Below are 5423 nucleotides of genomic sequence, written 5' to 3' on the forward strand. Positions count from 1 at the left end.
GGCCAAAACCAAGACGACAGAGAAGATGAATCACCTGACAATGGTTTTAAAGCAGCCATCATAAATATTCTTCCAGGAGCAACTACAAGGTGGCTTGAAACAAATAAAAATATAGAAAGCTTCAGCAAAGAAATAGAAAAGTCTGGGCAAAGAAACAGAACATTTTAAAAATAACTAAATGTAAATTTCTTAAATGAAAAATACAAAAACTAGAATAAAAAGTGAATTGATAAGCTCAAAGAAGAATGGAGGATGCAGAAAAAAGAATCAGTTAACTTGAAAAGAGAATAATAGAATTACCCAATATGAAAAATAGAGGGAAAACAAATGAAGATAACCTCAGGAACCTCTATGTCTATAAAAAACATCTAACATTCATGTTATTAGAATCCCAGAAGAGGAGAGAGTGGGCAAGCTTAAAAGAATACTTAAAAAAATAATGATCAATGATGATTTTAATGTGCAGGAAAAAAAAGTACTTGAAAAAAATCCAGCACGTCTTCATGATAAAAACATTCAACAAACTATGAATAGAAGTGCATTCCTCAATCTGATAAAGAGCATCTGCAAAAACCCACAGATAATCATACATAATGGTGAAATACTGAACACTTTCCCTTAAGATAAAGAATATGACAAGAATGACCTATCTCTCTTCTTCTACTCAACATTTTTCCTGCAAGTTCTTGCTTGGGCAATTAAGCAATAAATTTAAATTAAAGACATCCATATTGGAAAGGCATCCTTTTATAATAACATAAAAAAGTATAAAAATATTGGAGACTGCCCTGGCTGGTGTAACTCAGTGGATTGAGTGCCAGACTACAAACCAAAGGCTTGCTGGTTTGATTCCCAGTCAGGGCACATGCCTGGGTTGTGGGCCAGGTCCCCAGTGGGGGCCACATGAGAGGCATCCACACATTGATGTTTCTCTCCTCTCTTTCTCCTTTCCTTCCCATTTCTCTAAAAATAAATAAATTAATTTAAAAAGCACATTTGTGGGTGAGCTTGACCTTTAGGCTGGGTGGCAGTATGGATTGACCAAAACAACATTGTATGAGCTGCTGTGTGGGGGCTGATCCACAAAGTGGAATTCACCCTAGTCCAGTCTGGTGCCTGTCGAGTCCTATGGCACTTGTGGAGCTAAATGAGTAGTGCTCTTTTGTGATCTGAAGCTAGCCACTGAACATGTTGATTCTGAGGCCTCTTGGGAGTGACTCTGGTATGGGTCAATGTCAGACGCTGCCTGTGACTGGCCCAAAAGCCAATATTTCTTGCAATAAGTTTTCTTTCCCTTTGTCTCTCTCTTTTCCTTTTGCAACCCTTATAATGTGAATGTTAATATGGTTGATATTTTCCCAGAGGTCTCTTAAATCATCCTTATTTTTTAAAGATTTTATTTATTTATTTTTAGAGAGAGGGGAAGGGAGAAGAGAGAGAAATATCAATGTGTGATTGCCTCTTGTATGCCCCCTACTGGGGACTTGGCCTGCAACCCAGGTATGTGCCATGACCGTAAATCGAACCAGTGTCCCCTTGGGTCACAGGCCTTCAGTCAGTCCACTGAGCTACACTAGCTAGGGCTCTATCCTCATTTTTTAAAATAAATAAAACAAGCTCTGGCCAGTTTTATTAAAGAAAAGTTTTGCATGATTTACTTTTCTCCAGTCTGTTCTGGCAGGCCTCTAATGATATCAGAATCACCTGGATCAATGACAGCCAGTGTACACACTCTGTAGTACTTTCTACACACTGTGCCCAATTAAATATTATTGCCACTGTAGTGATGGACACCGGTCATGGCCAACATCCTATAGTACTCTATTTCAGATTTCCTAAAGGCTGGCTGGTTGTTGGCGAGAATAACCAGTTTCACTTTGTCTTGTCTGATTATTTTCAGTGTCTGCTTATGCCTCAGCTTTTCCTTCCCAATTTTCATAATAAGGTGGATCCTAAAGTTGATTGACTCCAATGACTCCCAACCAAGAGTAACCACCCATATGTCCAGGAAGCAAGACAAGCACTACCCTAAGTTTTTTTTTACTTCTGTTTTATTTTTGCTGTTTGACTGGGTAATTTCTACTATTTTGTCTTCCAGTTGGCTAATATGTCATCTAATACATCATCTAATCTTCTGTTGAACCCCTCATTGTAGTTATTTGATTTTTTTATTTCTAATTTTTACATATTCTAGGTTTTTGTTGAAGTTCTCACTGTGTTCCTCCATTGTTCCCCTGATTTTGGCCAGCAACTTTATTACCATCACTTTGAACTCTTTATGGAATAAGTTACTAATCTCTGTTTCTTTTTTTCCTGGATTTTTTCTACCTTGTTCTTTCATTTAGAACACATTTGTCTCCTCATTTCGTTTGACTCTGTGTCTGTTTCTATGAATCAGGTGAAACAGCTGCCGCTCTCAGTCTTGAAGGAGCGTCTCTTGTTTAGATTATATATCCCTGGTGGCTTTGTCAGGCTAGCTGCAGCTGTAGTGAACATGGGTGGGGGAAGTTCTGGGATGTACCACACTGGAGCCCCTTTGTGGGGTTGGCTGGAACTGGAGCTGGAGCAGGCATGACCCAGTGAAAGACCCAGGGCATGCCATGCTGGGAATGCTTTGGCAGGCTAGCTGCAGCAGGAGTAGAAATATTCTTTTGGGAATCTTAAGGCTACCTTGGCAAACTTGGAGCTGTATATCTCTCCTAGTGTTGGAGCAATGGTCTTGTGTAGGAGATGCCACATGGGGTCCAAAGTGCAATCCATCCTTACCACCAGAGCTGGATGCTCAAGCGGTGTCCCCTATATGATCTGCATTTCTGATTGGTTCTGGTGGGGATCTGCAAGTGGAATGAGTTTGTAGCTGCTCACCTATCACATTTATCAGTACCATGAGTGGCTGGGGTGGAGTAGGGAATACTGCTCACCTGCCACTGTTGGCAGGTATGAGTGAGAGTGCAAAAATCTCACCTGCCAGTGTCAGCACCAGTAAATTAGAGGGAGCCTATTAAAATGGTGACTGTCACTATTTTGTCCCTGGATAGAGTCCCAGCAGACTTCTGTCGCTCTGACAGATATCTCAAGATCCGCAAGTGATTCTTCATCACAGATTGTCTGGACTCTTCTCAACCTGTTACTTTTTGCACTGGGTCCTTAGGCAAGTGGTTCTACATGCAACTCTTTAAAAGTGGGGTCTTGCCCTGGCTCATATGGCTCAGTGGATGGAGCACTAGCCTGCGAACTGAAGGGTCTCCGGTTCAATTCCCAATCAGTGCACATGCCTGTGTTGTGGACCAGGTCCCCAGTAGGGAGTGTGCAACAGGAAACCACACATTGATATTTCTCTCCTTCTCTTTCTCTCTCCCTTCTCCTCTTTTTAAAAATAAATAAATAAAATCTTTAAAACATAAAATAAAAGTGAGATCTTCATTCACTATACCCCAATTTTTCTTCTGGACATGAGCCCTACTGGTTTTCAAAGTGTCCTTCCAATGAAGGACCCGAGGGTTGGGCTGCCTGATGTGGGGTACAAACCACTTGGTCCCCAGGGAGAAATTCTGTTAGTGATTGTTTTTTGAGATCCCTCCCAACTGTGAGTCCCTGCACGGATTTTTGGTAAGAGTATGTCTCTGCCAGTCCTACCCATCTCCATATGGCCCTTTTATCCTTTTTGTGGAACAGGCTTTCAGACTGTTTTTAAGTGCTTTTCCAGGGGGGTTGTTCCATATGTAGGTGTATATTTGTTGTGTCTGTGGGACGTGTGTTCAGGATCATCCTAACCCACCAGCTTGAATCGCCTTCTCAAGACCTACACTTTTGTGTTCCCTGTAAGCACAATATGCTTCTACAGTGATATGTGGATGCAAAACAATGCACACAGTCATAAAAGGCCACACAAATTTAGGGTACTTAATAAAGACTGAACAGACAGTGTTCTAAATATGTGACAGAAAAAAATAGTATCATAAAACTTTACACTGGTCAAACCACATCTTTTATATTATGTTTAGCTCTAGGCATGCCCTTTGGAAAATGACAACGACAAACTGGGGCGTATCTAGGGATGGTGAAAAGAATGGTAAAGGATATGGAAATGGTGTCAGATAAAGAATGGTTGTGGGAAGTAAAGATATGTAGCCCACTGCAGAAAAAAGATGGAATATAATAGTGGTCTTTAAGTATTTGAAGGATTGTAGTGCAGACAAGGAATTATATTTATTTTGCATAGTTTCAGAGGAGAGAACTGGAACCAACAAGTAGAAGTTTCATGATCCATTTGACTTTAATATAAGGTAAAATTTCCTGACTATAAACGTTGTTTAATAATGGCTAATGTGTGACATCATGTATTCCATTTTAGTGCAAGTTTTAAAGCAGAGGCTATATGAATATATCAGAGTGGGATTCTGTATTGTATAGAACTTGGTCTAAAATACATAATACAGTTTTTCTAAAACTTCAGAATGAATCTTTGTGGAGGGAATGCCAGGGATAAGGCCTGACTCATGTTTTCTTAATGGCACAAATGATTCCGATACAAATGGTTCAGAATTCCATTTTGAGAAACATTACCTAATATATTATTAAATAGTAAGTAATATGCAGAGGTACATGTTTCTTCTAAAGTGAAAATAATAAATTGGCCAATATAAGGAGATGAACAAAACTTCAGCCATTTTGAAATATTCTGTTAACTACAAAACTTTTTAAATCACCCACATAATAATATCAATGTAACCCATAAAAATGGTATAACTCTGGGAAGAAATTTCACTAGTTTTTTTTTTCTCAGAAAAAATTATTATATTTTATTGATTATGCTATTACAGTTGTCCCATTTACCCCCCCCCCTTCACTCCTTTCCACCCTGGATACCCACTCCCACCCACATCCCCCCTCTTTAGTTCATGCCCATGTGTCATACATATGTAGAATCTATATATAGAATCTATATAGATTCTTTGGCTTCTACTTTTCCCATACTATTCTTACCCTCCCCCTGTCTATTTTATACCTACCATCTATGCTGCTTATTCTCTGTACCTTTTCTCCCTCTCTCCCCCTCCCACTTACCTGTTGATGACCCCCCACGTGATCTCGATTTCTGTGGTTCTGTTCCTGCTCTAGTTATTTGCTTAGTTTGCTTTAGTTTTTCTTTTAGGTGTGGCTGTTCATAATTGTGAGTTTGCTCTCATTTTACTGTAGATATTTTATCTTCTTTTTCTTAGATAAATCCCTTTAACATTTCATATAATAAAGGCTTTGTGGTGATGAACTCCTTGAACTTGACCTTATCTGAGAAGCACTTTATCTGTCCTTCCATTCTAAATGAAAGCTTTGCTGGATAGAGTAATCTTGGCTGTAGGTCCTTGCATTTCATGACTTGGAATACTTCTTTCCAGCCCCTTCTTGCCTGGAAGGTCTCTTTT

At 39.5% G+C, this 5423-nt stretch overlaps 1 pseudogene; it reads right to left on the reverse strand.

Annotated features, from left to right (window-relative positions):
- Window positions 1-1608: 1608 nt before the first annotated feature.
- On the reverse strand, window positions 1609-2760 carry LOC118983062 (60S ribosomal protein L30-like; annotated as a pseudogene).
- Window positions 2761-5423: the final 2663 nt, after the last annotated feature.

This window comes from Sturnira hondurensis, unplaced genomic scaffold (genome assembly GCF_014824575.4).
Source record: "Sturnira hondurensis isolate 20B ecotype Veracruz unplaced genomic scaffold, ASM1482457v3 Scaffold0002633, whole genome shotgun sequence".
Classification (NCBI taxonomy): Eukaryota; Metazoa; Chordata; class Mammalia; order Chiroptera; family Phyllostomidae; genus Sturnira; species Sturnira hondurensis.